Source organism: Phoca vitulina, unplaced genomic scaffold, assembly GCF_004348235.1.
Source record: "Phoca vitulina isolate PV1807 unplaced genomic scaffold, GSC_HSeal_1.0 scaffold28, whole genome shotgun sequence".
NCBI classification, from domain to species: domain Eukaryota; kingdom Metazoa; phylum Chordata; class Mammalia; order Carnivora; family Phocidae; genus Phoca; species Phoca vitulina.
In genome coordinates, this window is record NW_022589731.1 from 12590122 (window position 1) to 12606206 (window position 16085).

The 16085-nt window shown below is 34.9% G+C and overlaps 1 protein-coding gene across 5 annotated transcripts in view; it reads left to right on the top strand.

Annotated features, from left to right (window-relative positions):
* Nucleotides 1–16085, top strand: part of ATRNL1 (attractin like 1) — an 839540-nt gene that overhangs the window by 528122 nt on the left and 295333 nt on the right. The window lies entirely within an intron of this gene.

The following is a 16085-nucleotide window of genomic DNA, read 5'->3' on the forward strand; positions in this document are numbered from 1 at the left end:
AGCCACCCAGGCGCCCTTAAGTTAGCCATCTTAAAAGCACTGAATGATGCTTCATAAAAGAAAAAGCTTAATAGAGTGTTGTTTGTGTGTTTTTCTTTATTAACTTGTCCCCATTTCTGCCATTATTTAATTGACTATTTCAATCTGAATAATTTCTCTCTGCAGTAGGCTTTTTGGACCAATTGCTGAAGTAAGTCTCCGAATTTATATAGCCTTGAACATATTTTAATTTGATCTTGTGGAACATATACTAAGAACATCCACATGTGCATCATTAAGTGTACTTAGTTCTGGGCAGAATGAGAGTCAGTTCGAGTGTTTTTTGGCTTGCCATGGAAAAACACATAATGATGCCCTTACTTCAGCTATTGGCCACCACCTAGTTTATAAACTAGGGGAAGATCAATGTTCTCAAAGTTGGCATGAATTAAAAGAAAAGTTATGTTTGAAAAGACAACTGAGGTTTTTGTGAAAGTCAAAAAGATTATGAGAAATTAGATGGGAGACTTTTATATAAGTATCTTGCTAGGAATTATTAAATGTGCTTCTATTCAGATTCATAAAATGATTAAATAGTACCTTTGACCAATTTGCTTTGATTATTTGCTTTGAAGTTGACTTTTCTAGTTCTCGTCATTTACCAATGGTTGGTTCATGCTGAATTATCCCCCTTTTATATGGCAACAGTGTATAAATACTGTATATGGAACTTGACATTGGCCCACGAAATGACACAGTAATACACACTAGAATAATCTCTTTAGTTACCTCCCATTGTAATTATGAAGACTACTGTAGTTTTCTTGTTTAAAGGCTCTACAAAATAAGTTATAGGGGGTGCCTGGGTGGCTCAGTCTTTAAGCGTCTGTCTTCAGCTCAGGTCACGATCCCAGAGTCCTGGGATCGAGCCCCGCCTCAGGCTCCCTTGCTGAGGCAATACTAAATATTGTAGTAACTGCTTCTTCCTCTCCTTCTGCCTGCCACTGTGTACATTCTCTCTCTCTCTCTCTCTCTCTACCAAATAAATAAAATCTTAAAAAAAAATAAGTTATAGGAATTTATTTTTTCTATGCACTTAGGGCCATCTTGTTAACAAATGTGGTCGTAGATTTTAATAAATTTATGCAACATAGTAGAATCCTAAATAATTGTTAGTAAAGAATTATTCTTTGCAGTTCTAGCCTTTCATATAATTTTGCACATTTTCATAGCTTTAAAGAGCATTTCTCTATCCAGAAGTACCTACCTGATCACTGTTTGTTTGTTTTACCTTTAGACTAATACAGTCTAAGGGGAGTTGGAACTTTTTCTGTTTTGTATTTTTCTCATACATTTGAGGTGGTAAAATCATTCATCATTTTCAATTACTAGAAAAGAATTCACTGATTGTGATATGAGTGAAAAGCCAGATGCATAGAAAACCCCTTCACTGACCAATAATAATAGGTACTGATATACATTTTGTCTGTACCACCTCAATAACATACGCTTTCCTGGTGATTTGTGAAATATACCTGGCCAGTGCAAGTGAACATGGACAGAGGGCTTGCAGAAGAGAGAAAACATTTAGGAGAACCAGAATAATGGAAACATGTATATAGCCATTCCTGTTAATTGATGATAAATTGTCATTGATTTTTTTTAAGGACAAAACCTTAATGAAGGAGTATACTCAGAGTCTCAGATAGTCTCAAAGCATCTCAATAGAATCAGAGCATACTATTCTGCATACATCTTATTTTTAAGAGACGTAGGGCACCTAAAGATTAAATATTTGCTTGTAATGGTTACACTGTCATATAATAACTGACTATGACATTATGTGGTATTAAGCTTAAAAACCACTAGATAAGAAATTTTTGCTAGTTGTCTAAATTTTATTTTGATAAAGATGGACCTTTTTCTGAGTTTGTCTTATTTTCTAAATCATTATTGGTCATTTATTATAGATGAATTATTGGAAGTCTATAGTGCATGTAGATTTCCTTTCAGTTTAGTAAAATGGGAAGTCTATTATTACCAATTTAAATATTGTAGTTTCTAGTTAAAAATTAGGCAGAGCTTTTGTATTAGTCACTTTTTAAGTAATAGTTTATATTTGTCACTGCATAAAATAATTATAACACTAAAACTGTAAACACTAAATCAATAGGCAATCTAATAAATGCCAGCAATTGAAAAACACATTTGGCTCATAAATAAAACCCTTCAGATTTATGACATTGTGTTTAAAAGCTTTCACATGCTTTTTTTTTGAGCTCTGATATGTGCATTTTCAAAAATTTACTGGCTGTTTACAAATATGTTTTTATATATGTGGCTATGCATGTGTAAGTAGCCATCTGAAATTATTGTGTTCATTTATTTTGTCTGTTAGTCCCTCCTCATGTCTTTCAGTATGAAATCCACGCTCATCAGCATCAAATAAAAGGCACTGAGTGATGTGATCATAGTTTTCTCCCCCAGGCTTATCTTTCAATATGTCTTTCTGCCCCAGATTCTTAGAAAGCCACACTGGCTTTGCCCTGAATCCACCATGATTTTTCTTTTCCAAATCTGTTAGCAATCTTTGACCCCCTGTTTAAGATGTTCGTTAACTCCTTCGTTACTCAAAACTGTCCACCATTCTCAAACAATAACAGCAATATCCTTCCAATGGACTTTCAGCTGTCAGGTTACCATTGTCCTCTGGAGGGTCTTCCCAGGCAATCAGCCCTCACTCTGAGCTAAGCGTTTCACCTTTGTCCCTTTATAGCAGCCTGCATTTACCCCCATTGTGGGACTTGTCATACTGTCACGGAGTTGCCTGCTTACTCATCTCTCCCTCCCAATACTCTAAGCTCCTTATTTGCAGAAATGATGTCTTCTTTAATCTTTATATCTTCAAAACAGTACAGCACAATGCCCTGGCACATGGCAGGCACTCAATAAATGCTTGTTTATGAAACAAAATCATTCATGAGGTCCACCTATTAATGCAATCTTAAATTGCCTGTGATTACATCTTTTTATATGCAACGTTTCTGGGTTTAGATAATGTATCTTGAATACTAATATTAAATATGATCATTTCTGGTTTCTCTTGTGGGACAATGAAATAGCCCTCCCTATTGTCTCTGAAAATGTGTTTATCCTCAGAATTGAATGCAGTGTAAGCAGGCTAATAATGTTTTTAATTATTGACATTTTGTCAAAACAGGGAATGTTTTCCAGTTATTTGCACATGGGAGAGATTGGCATTGCTGTTGTAGATAGAATGAAAATTTGTGAATTTCTAACAAGTCTCTTCTTCCTGCTGTTATTCTCCTTTTCTCCTTGACTAGTTTAAAATGTTACCTGGAAAACTGTTTATTTAACTATTTTTACTTGCATTTTCCTTTTTTTTTTTTTTTTTTGGAATGAAATTTTTAATTCCTTCAAGTAAGAGACTGTTCAATATATCTCTTAGCATGATGCTTTATGTGTAGTTGGTGTTCATTGTTAGCTGAGTATGATAATTACTGACAGGAAATAGAAAAATTTTCGTTACTGCTTCAAACAGATGTGGTAGATTTAAGAAGACTACAAATTCTTTGGTATCACTCAAAAGAAAGGTGACATTATATTCCCTTCTCTTGGATCTGGGTGGACTTTATGCTGGCTTCCTCTACTTGTATCCTGTGTATGTGACACTATGGTAACACTGCCTTGAAAATTGGCAGCGTTCACTTCTTGTCTCCCAGAACACTTGCTCTAGAAGATTTGCTCAGGGTAAGCCAGCAGGTCTGCCTCCTTTGAGACCACCAAGTTGTGAAAAGCTCAAAGCATGTGGATAGAAGAATTGGGGGGGGAGGAAGAGACAGAGAGAGAGGAAGAGAGGAATGAGGGAAGGGAGGGAGCGAGTTAGGCACTAAGAAGCATCGACATACCAGATATGTGACTGAAGAAACCATTTTGGAAGTGGACATTCCAGTCCCATTACCCAAAGCTGACACATGAATCAGAGATGATCCACCTCTCCAAGTTCTTCCAAAATTCCTGACTCACAAAATTATGAATCAAGTGTTAGTATAATTTGTTAAGCTACAATGGATTATCAGAACAAAGAGTGATAGCTTTATACAAGACCTAGAAGCTTAACATAGTTTAATCTCTACCTCATGAATAATAAGTATGAAAGTATATTATCAAGGCTATTATTTTATTTGAAAGCTGTTAAGGGAAATGTCTTTATTATACAACTTAAAGAAGAGTGCATCATGACTTGTACCTTTCTCATTCTTGACAACCATCACATGTCGCCAGGTTTCTTTTTATACTTCTTATTAATGAATAAATTATTTAATTTTTGCTTTTTTTCTTTAAATATTGGCACAAAGAAAGTCTGAGGTACTCTAAATAATAGAATTTTAGGGGATAAAGTGTAACTCAAGATGATTATCTCATTCTGTAGTAACTGCCTCTTCTGAATTTTGTAAACACTTTCTTTGATTTGCTTGTTATTATTTTGAGGCTTCATTTTACACCTTTAGGGCAAGCCCAACCCACTTAGGTGGCAACAAGTAAAGGGAGAGAAATTAAAGTAGCAAACTGCTGGAAATTGCTAGTAATCCAAATCAACTTGAGCTCTTTCCATATATTAATGCTTAAAACTTCACATGATGATGGCCTGTGAATTAATGAAAACACGTTTATTGTCATAGTGATTGTGTCAGTAGAAGGAATAAGAACATTTTGAGCTGTTAGACTTGCTACATTTTCTTTTATTTTTAACTAAAGTCCTTCACCTTATGATTTTATCCTTTGTCTACTGTAAAATTCCTCCCCCAGTTCCTCCTTAGACCTTTCACTAAGGGGGAAGTAAGCTTGATCATATGTACTGGTACTGCTAAATATTCCTTATTTGCACATAGGTTTTCTCATTACGATGTTATCAGCATCAGTCAGGGACTTTGTGACCAGAAGAACAGAGAATAGCACCTCCACTGTTTGGTATTAGCCAGGCCTCCTGCTGTACTTGTTGATCTCCCAACAGTGCTGTTGGTTCCTCTCACCCTTGTCCTTCCAAGAATTTAATTAAGTGATTTTCAACTCCGTGCCATTTTAACAAATATTTTGCAGTGTCCCTTTTATTAACATAGAATGAAACTTATTACCAATATAACTTACATAAATACATGATTTTAAAAAGCAGTAAGATGTCCTAATGTAAAAGAGGCAAAGGAAAGTGATCTATGAAAACTAATGTATATTTTAATATCCAAATATTTGTATATATTTGTGCTTTAAGGTATCCCGAAGTAGTCAGATGCTTTCATTAATTCAGAGAATTACCACAAATATGACAGCTGCAGACGCTGACCAACAGGTCTGTCATATTGGTGACTCATCCGTAAGAGCAGCATTGCAGTATAGTCCCGTGATTCTTCTGAAAGTGTGAACGACTCATGGTGATGTTAGGAACAAAGCAAAGAATAGTATTCTCTTAAAATACATGGTGGTTGCATCCCTTAAACAGTCATTGTTAATAAAAACTGTGCAGAACATACTTAGTGTTTATGTAACAATGTAGTTAGGTGTTGGGCTTATATAGTTACAAACAGATGAATGCCTGATAAGGCTTTTGAATGTCGTGCAGGAATCATGACAGTTTGTGATGTGGGAAGTGTCTTGTGCATTGAAGGACCTTTAGAGTCTTTCGCTTCTCCTATTAAATGTTGGCCCAGCCATTTCTCTCATTCAGTTTAACAGTTCTCGTAACAACACACACTTGGCAGTTTTCTGTAATGCCCCTTCAAGATGGCACTTCCACCAAGTATGAACTTCTGCTTCCAACGCTCTCTTTTCTCTTTCATCCTGTGTGTTTATACCCCAGAATCTTGCTGATGGTACATGCCTCCTGAATTCTCTGGATTAACACATAATAATTTCTCCTGACTAAACATAATATGAAATGTTACCAAACTTACGTGATAACGTAACTTTTTTTAATGACATCTCTTACTTAAATAAATTCTATATACATAAATCTTGACATCTAAATTTCATACTTTTAATACTGTATCGTTTAACTAATGTTACTCATTATAGCCTATACTTCTTAATTTATTTTCTTAGTAGATGTATGTATACATATACACACATGCACACACATATATTCATTTTTGTCATAACCCCATTAGAGCAAGATCATATTTTATGGGAAAGACGAGGATGGGTAAGATGGTTTTGAAGTCTTCAGTATAAGGTGAGTCACTGAAGTGCAGGAGATTAAGATGGAGCAGCCAGGGAAGCAAATTAGGACATCACTGTATCACATGCCAAGGAAAGGACATTGTAGGAATGCTTTGAGAAGACAAAATAAGGACTGAGAAGGGCTCAGAGAAAGAAACGGGCAAGTCGACAAAGCAACCTTGGCTAAGGCAGTTTTGTTGGAGAGGTGGGGATGGAAGCCAGATTAGAGAAGTAAGATGTGAGAAAGTAAAGGGAATAAGTATAGACAAGTATATTTCAAATACTTTTTTTTTCTCTGCAAAGGAGCAGTTATGGCTGTAGTTGGGTAGATATGGTGGTGGCTTGGGGACATGGATTATGTTTTTGTATGTACATGTGTAAGGGCATGTATAAGTTTGTGTGCATGTGTGTACATTAATGGAGCTATCTTAAAGAGGTTTAAATGCTAGTAGAAATAGGCAATGGAGAGTAGATTAAAGGTTTAGGGAAAGGAGAATAATCAATAGACTTAGATTCATGGGAAGGCAGGAGAGGAACAATATTGTTATCAATTTATATTGTGCTCTCCTACTAGCCCTTAAAAGCAGAAGCTATGGCATTTCTTTGTATGCTCAGCACATAAATTATTACCTAGGGAAACTAGGATCTTCTATATTCTATCTGAGGGAGAGGAGGAACTGTAGCCTGCTAAAAGTGTTAATTTACCTCAGAACTTGAATTCCAAGATCCTGTACCGATATTTTCATTATACCCCACCTTCAAAAATTGTCAAACTTATGTTCCTTATATATTTTGTCTATAGAAACCTTTTAAATGATCTATTTCAGACATTGAATAATGTTTTTAATAATTTTGAATTAGCATTAAGTATATAATTTTAGTGCTCTTCTAGCATGCACTAAATTTTAAAAAGTAATAAATGTGAGAAATGAATTAAATCAATATGGTTAAATTTAATAAAATACAAATTTAAGAACCTACATTATTTCTAGAGTAATATCTGTAAGATAGGTGACAAAGACTTCTTCATATATATACAGGCTCCACTAGTAAGTGGAAGATGATTATGTGCAGGCAGCTTTTGTTTTCTTGGTCCTGTACCTCACCTGTTCTTTTTTATTGATTGATCCAATTTCGGGAGACTCAAGTCTGTTTACATTAGATTAGACTGCATACCAGCCACATGGTTTTCTGTCATACTAAAATTTCAAATTCAATAAATGATCAGAAGTAATCTAGATTCTATAATAATAAATCATAATATAGTTCATGGGGCTTGGCTAGGTGGCTCAATTAAAATGAAATTTCACCTAATTATATTGGTGGGAGTGGGATGTTATTTGGTGCAAGTGTCCTGTGTAGTCTTTGATCAGTTGCATGCAGCTTTATTGTGATTCTCTGAAGTGTATTGAATAATTATATACTGTTAGCAATACTTTATATTTTTAGGATTTTCAGTAAAATACTTATTTGGGAATACCTTCTACTTTAAGACTTTAGATGCTATCCCTCATAATAGAGTTTCAAAACATCAGAAATAGTTACTTTTTAAATGATAGGAATAGATAAATTCCAACTACCTAATCTTTCCAAGGGTAGAATTATTGACTTGATGGTAAATTGATCCTCATGTATCATAAAAAAGGATGCTCCAAATAAGATAAATCATTTTACTGAAAATCTTATTTATTTAAGAGAAAAAGAGAACAGTTGATGTATCCCTGACATTAGCTGCTGAAAATCAGATTACTTTGTGTTAACATTTAAAGTAAATAAGGTTAAACGTGGGAAATGTTAAGTGAAGTAATATATACTATCTCTTCTGAAAAGTGATTCAAATTTTTATTATAATATAAACTAAAATTTAGTGTAATTTTTAAAACTGGTTGTCTCTTTGTTGCCTTTTAGTATATGTCAGGGTCTGTGCCAAGTGCTTTCCATACATTATCTAATTTAATTTACACAACAACCCTATAACTATTATTATTTCTATTTTACCAATGAGTAAACAAAGGTTCAGAGAGTTTACATAACTTAATTTGGTCATAAACTAATAACTAGACAAAACAGGATTTAAATCTGGGTTAGTCTGACTTGGATGCCAATGTTAACCACTCTGATGTGCTGTCTACATAATCTTGGCAATTTGTAACATTTTACTTATACTTTAAGTATAATATTTATATATGCATAATATAATTGGCTGTATTTGTTTATATTTTAAATGCATTAAAAGAATATTTATGTAGTACCTATTATTATTATTTTTTAAAGATTTTATTTATTTATTTGACAGAGACACAGGAGAGAGTGAACACAAGCAGGGGGAGTGGGAGAGGGAGAAGCAGGCTTCCGGCAGAGCAGGGAGCCCAGTGCAGGGCTCAATCCCAGGACCCTGGGACCATGACCTGAGCCGAAGGCAGACGCTTAACAGTCGTTAAGGGCCACCCAGGTGCCCCTGTGTAGTACCTATTATTATGCCTAGAACAGCACTAGGCATTATGAGTTTCAAAATGTATAACAAGCTATCTACTCAAGGGATATTCAATCTAGCTAGAAAAGGGTGCTATATATAAATAAAGCAGTTAGTGATGGTATAGTTCTAATTGTATTGTATATATTATTATGTAATGGTATAATATGCAAAAAATATTTTTGCTAGAGTTGGTAAGTCCTAAGAGAGTTCAATGTCATATGTCTTCAGGAGAGCTTTTTGGAGGAGGTAAGAACTAAGCATTTAATGGATATAAAATACTTGAATTGATTTGGATACACAAAGTGGACTTGCTGAGATACATCTACTTTAGAATTAAGGTTCTTCTTAAACTGAATAAGACCAAGCATTTTCTGGTTCTGAAGGTACTCATAACACAATGGCCCCATATATTTCTCTGATGCAGCCATGGCAGTTTATTTAGAATCCTGGCACATATCTTGGCTAATTGACAGTCTCTCTGCTTGGTCCATACCATTTCCCTACCACTCCTGCCTTTCCTGAGTTTCATTCTGGAAGATCTGGTCTACCATATTCCCATCTAAAGGCAGCCTTCTTACCATAGCACTCTTCCCTGGTTTCTACTCTCATTGAGCATAACTTCCTGGTCCCTCTACCAACGTTCTCCACTGAAGGGATGACCAGGTGCTTGACAGCTCCAGGGTCTAACTGCCCCAACCCTTGCTGACTCCTTATGCTAATCTAGAGCAAGCCTCACAGTCAGTAACATGCTGGTCTCCATGACCGAGAAAAACATCCTGTGTTTTAGTAGCAGGGACAATGGCATGGCAAAGAAAACCAGTGAATCATCACACCATTTAAAATCCCAAATATTGGGGTGCCTGGGTGGCTCAGTCGGTTTAGTATCTGCCTTCAGCTCAGGTCATTGATCCCGAGGTCCTGGGATCCAGCGCCGTATCATTGGGCTCCCTGCTCAGTGGGGGGCCTGCTTCTCCCTCTCCCTCTGCTGCTCCCTCTGCTTGTACTCTCTCTTTCTCTCTCAAATAAATAAATAAAATCTTTTTTTAAAAAAAGCCCAAATGTCATTTTTCTTGCTGTGCCTATATTAGGTATGAGCAATTATAATTTATGAGGCTAGTATGTAGATTTTGGATAATTTCTATTTCTAATTTTCTGCATATATATATATATATATATATATATATACACACAAATATTTTTGCTCAAGATAGTCATTATTTTGCTTATTAATTTTTTATGTCCTGTCATCATGTATAAATAGCATACAGCTTTGAAACAATTTAATGTTTTCTAGTAAAAAAAATTCAGACATAAAATAGTTGTGCATTTTTCAAGTTAATCTGTTTTTATCTTCAAGGTTTACAATCACTTTCCAATATATGAAAATTACCATATGAATAATTTGACATAAAATTTTGTTCTCTTCACATTTCAGGGTTTATTTCTAGATGTAGAAAAAGATGTGTGTTTTTTTTTTTTCTCCTTTCTACTCCTGGAATTAGAATCCAAACCATTTGCAGATATTTTACTGCTTCTTTTTTTATTTACCTCACTATAATTGTATCCAGTGGTGAAGCCTACAGAATCAAGGTTACCTTGCTCTATGTCAAGCTACTCCACTTCTTCACCGTTTCTGCATTTTAAAATATATACTATTAGATACTAAATTCTGAGTTTTTGTTCATTTAATTTTAAACTCATGGCTGAATTGGTTCAGTTTAGGAACATTATCCCAGGAATGTTCTGTGTACTTGGTCATTTGACTACTGATTCTGGAAACCAGATGGGAAAACATCTGATGGTTTCTTGTTAGTGCAGAGGATGCAGCGATAGAAACAATACGTTTGTTTTGGTGGCCAGCATTAAAAGAATAGTTATCAAGAAGCTAAAGACTGCTGATGTGGATGGAGGGACAGGAGTTGGGAAGAGGAATTGAGGCATTATTTCTATTAGAAACATATTACAGAGTCATGGGTTATTAAAATTGTGAAGATACTTAAAGGTCCTCTAGTAAAAACTAATTTTCCTAGGGGAAACTGAGGCATAGAGAAAATAGGTGACCTGCTCAAAGCACCTAACCAGTTAGTAATTAACCAAGACTAGAACTCCATCTCATTACTCTCAGACAGTACTTTTTGGTCTCAAAAAACACACACACACAAACATACCTTTGTGTTTATATACACCAACTTTTGGGGGAAAATATACAAGAAACTCTTAACATTGTTACCTTTGGAGAAAAAGATGAGTTCATTCTGTACTCTGTTTTTTACAACTTTATATAAAATATATGTGTTTATAATTTTAAATGAATAAATTAAACTTTAGTACATATAACTAGGATTCAACATTTTTAGAATGTTGAATCTTAGATTCAACATTTTTATTTCTCACTTTGAGGTTTGATTGGAAATACTGAATCCAATTCTGTTGCGCTATTTGACTATTCTCTGAACGTTAGATACCCTTTGAGGAACTCAAGGAAACAATGTTGTTCTGTAGAGCAGTAATTTATGTCCAGGTACATTTTCAATGTGAAATTAGCAATATTATTTTGAAAAATAATTATCTGTACTTTGAGTATTATATATAATTATTACATTATTTGTGTATTATATTAAGATTATTATTTGTGTATTAGTATTTATATGTTATAATTATATATAATTATATATGTACTATATAATTATGTATAATACCTTGCCTTTGGTGGTGTCATGTTTCCTTGATTTTTTTATGTTCTTTCCAGTCTTGTGTTGCTTTCTTTGCATTTGCAGAAATAGTCACCTCCTCTGGTCTTTAGTATCTGGTTTCCAGAGAGAAACATCTTTACCAGTCAGTCCAGCCAGGGATTCTGATGCTTTCTCAGGCCCTTCTTATGGATGTCCTCCTTATACATTTCCTGTTCCCTCTTGGGGGTGGGGCAGAGAAGAATTCTTAAACTTAAGATTGTGTGTTTCCTCTTGATACTACAAAATCAGGTCAGGGGCTGAGAGCCTCCTGTTTGCTTTCCTTAGCGTGGTGCCCGGAAATACTCAAAATGGGTGCTTTCTTCTAATCCAGCACAGTTGGGCCACTATCTATCTGCAAAGATATGAATTTGCTGCCAGTGGGTACCCACACAAGGGCTGGCCACGTGATGGCGTGTGGGTGGTGTCTACGGGCCCGTGGGGAAGGCCCACAGATGACGCATGCCCGGTGGCTCATGGGCAGGTTTCCTGATGCAATCTGTGAAATCTTTAGTAGGATCTGCATCCTTTTTATGAATTGTGAGCCCTGGCTGCTGTGTTCCCAGCTCTCTCAGCCCCTCAGTTTTATAGATCACCTCAGCATTTTAAGTATGGTGAGCAAGAAGAAGGCCTCTTAAGTAGCATCCTGTCCAGCTGGAGAAGCTGGGCACTGTCTACATATTCAATGTCATGGTTAATTTATAAAATTTATATTCAGTTCACTTTGAACCAAATTTTAATCAGTTTGTTGTTGCTTTTTTGTTGTTTTTACTTTGTATTTGGATTATTCATGGCTTCCTTAAATCTCATTACTCTGGCTTATTGAAAGTTGTGCTGGTTGCTTTGGAAAGCTGTCTTTCTACAATTCCACAACTCTATCATTCTTCAGTTAAAATATATCTCAAACTTATTATTTGGAACTACCTTCAAAAATAATTGGTAAATCACATAAAGAACCAACCTCACTGCTTATAGCTATTCTTTATATTTTTCCCTGAAAAGATAAAGATATCTGAGCTATCCAATATGGTAGCCACTAGTCACATATGGCTCCTTAATTTATACTTAATTAAAATTAAATAGAATTAAAAATCTAGTTCCTTAGTCACACTAGCCTTATGTCAGGTGCTCAATAGCCACGTGTTATTAGAAGCTATTGTATTAAACAGGGCAAAAATAGAATATTTCCATCGTCATAGCAAGTTCTATTGGATAACACTTAGACTGACCATCTACCTTCCTCTCAGGTCTTGTCACCAGAGCTTTTAAATATCTGCAGTATTCACATCCAGTTTTAAAGGGTAAAAATATTTATCAACACTAAAGATATGGCAGGAATTTTGCTGTAGGCTCTAAAGGAAAGTTCATTGTTCAAAAGTATTTTGAGCAATATCTTAAATACATGCAGTTCAGGGACTATAGATGAATACTATGAGTGTTTCACTGTGTATATTTTGGTAGGTGTGCTGGGTGTAATCTTTATGCTCTTTCAGGTCCACTCTTCATCCCTTTCTATCCCACTCTCTGCCCAGGAGCTGACCTATATGTACCATGCCAATGGACTCCTTTGCCCCCTTTTTTCCAGTAGGTTTCATGTGAAGTATGAGATCACGGTATTTATGTCACCAGTTCCCACCTTGCAAGGTTCTGTAGGCTGACGTATCCTGCATCCCAAGCCATATCTGCCCCCTACTGTTGTATAATAAACAATCCCAAATTCTAATGGCTTAAGACAACAATTTATTTATTTTCCACAATTCTGTGGATTTTTCTGGATTCTCTCTGGGGAGTTCCTCTTTTCCATGTTGTGTTGGCTGGGATCACTTATGGGAGGTCATCTAGAGCTGGAACATGTCTGGCATTTCAGCTGGAGTGGCTAGAACAGCTGGGAGTGGTTGGTCCTCTCTTTCAAGTAAGGTAGTCAGGTGCCTTTACATGATGGGTCAGGCATTCAAGAGGTTGAAAACAGAAGTTTTTAGACCTCTTAAGGCCAAGGCCAGGAACTAGTACAACATTACATCCATTGCATCTTATTAGTCAAAGCAAGTTATGGAATCAGCCCAGTTTCAAGGGACAGAGGGGAAACTCTGGATTGGAGAAGCAGCATAGCATACACAGAGATGGGAAGAGTGTCCACCAGTCATAGACCTTTCAAGGGACTCTTTACAAAGGCTCTCTTTGTTTCCCAATAACCACTTGTTCCCTTTATCCCTCCAAGCCCAGGGGTGTGTGGCTCCCCAGTTCTTACTAATCCCAAGATACTAAATGATACCTTGTGAATTTCTTAAACATGTCCACCTCTTGATCAATATTCGGTTTTATTTTCCCCCAGCTTCCTTTTATAAACTTTACTCAGGTGACCCAATTAGAGAGTTCTTTTTCCTGCATGATCCTGTTTCAGCACATTTATTAAATGTTAGTTATACTACTTACACCTGGATTTGTTTATAACATTCTATTAATTTTATTTTTTAGCAATCAGAGGTATTTAGGAATTTCCTCTACCCAATTTGCTTTACATTTAATTTTTATTATTTTTTTATATAAAGATTTAATCTTGAGAATGAATATTAAGTTTAATGAGGTATTCTTCAGACTTCTCACACCTCACAATTTGGGAATATCTACAATCTTTAGTGACAAAACTGGCAATTTCTAATTGCATGACTCAGTTCTGTGTTGAGTTTCAATGTCAGTACATTAAAATGTCTACTTTTTTCTAGGATTACATAAATCTTTTACTTTTGTGTCTTAAGCAATTCTAAAGCATCTCACTTTAACCTACTAGATTGTCTGTGTTCTATAGAATTCATTCCCTTCACTATTTCCATCAATATTTCTTTTGTTTCTGTTCTCACTTAATTGATTTCTGTTTGAACAATTGAAGTTTAAAACAGGTGATCACATGACCACTCAGGCTTTTAAGAATCCAGGAGTTTCAAAACTAAATTTCAATGTTTCCTTCAGACATACTGATTTCTAGGTATTAATTTTGTTAGAGTTTTTTGAACTAGCTTCCTATGCAAAAAGGAAGAAGGCTATCCCCTTCTGAATTTACATAAAAAGGATTTTCAAATGATTACTTTATAAATATTTGATGTCATATTACAGTCCTTTAAAATTTGTTTTTGATTCTGATTAAAGAAAATAAAGTCTTTAACATCCTTAAATAAATTGGACCACTACCCTGAGACTTAAGGAAGCATTTGCACTAAACTATTTAAAGATATTTATGTCATGTCTTTGAAAGTCTGAATTTTTATTTCTTTTTTGTACTTCTGGTAGAATGTAAGAGTAGTCTGGAGAATATATGATGTTTATAAATGGGGATGTAGCAGATACACACCAGAATTTGAGTGTATCTAGATATAGGAATACTAGATTTCTTTATTGCGATCATATCACTATGGTATTTCATTGCAGCTATAAGAAATTTTTATGACTTACCATAAGGTAAATGCTAACTTTGCAACATGTATCACTTTTGTAACTGACATTTTGTGTTCAGGTTCATTGTGTTCCTGACATATTCCCATCATTTCCTTTCATGAGAGAATCTCTTCCTTGTGAACTACAGTGACTTTTTTATTGACATGATACAAGTGCAGAAGCTTTCCAGTAAAGCATCACTTTATAACAATAGGCCAGACACATTCTGCCAAGCACTAAATCATCTCTATGGTCACTGGAGCACAAAAATATTTCAGTGATACACCAGGTAAAATTGATATTCGAGTAGGGAGATTTTGATTAAATGCTCTTTCTTCTGCAGCTTTGGTAAAATTTCAGGTATTTAATTTCCATATATAATTATGTTTCCAAACTCCATATATACATTGTTATGCTTTTCAACTGAATTCCCAGCTGAATATAAAAACTGAGAACAAGAAGAGGTGTTATTACTTAGAGGTGTTTTTAACAGTTCTCCAATTTCATAACTTGTCATTTCCTTTTTCTTTAACTTAGAAATATATTATACTCCTGGAAGTTTTCATATTTGCTATATGCAAAAAATAATTTGAGAGGAATTATGCTAATACAGTAGTTAAAAACTCGGATTCTGAAGCCAGACAGCCTGGGTTTTTAATCTCAGTTCTGACCCTTACTTGCTTTCTAACTTTGTGCCTATTACTTTCCCTCTCTATAGTTCAGTTCCTTCATCTTTAAAAATGGGAATAATAGGATAATACCTCATAGGGTTGTTATGAGGATTAAGAGTTAATATATGTGAAGTGCTTAAAATTGTGGATGTCATATAGTAAACTTGATGTGTTTGCTACCATTATTGCTATTGAAAAAAGTGAAAACACATTTGCTTCAATCAATGAACATAATTAGTTTCATCCATTGTTGTTAATTTATTTCAATTTCCCTACAGTGAAAAAGAATGCAATGGATTCCTTTGCCATTATTTGATATTTTCAGTTGTATTTTTCATGTTTATATATGAAATGTCCCATGCTGTTTCACAATATGGTAGATATTGGGAATTTAATAATAATTTGTTTGAGTAATGTTTCCACTCACAGAGACTTTACACCATCCTAACCAGGGAAAGCAAATTATTGTCTTAACTAATAATAAGCAAGTAGTCTCTTTAAAATCACCCCATTCTGTGGGTGCCATAGATATATTACTCTTTAAGCATGTTAATAGTTGATATTTTT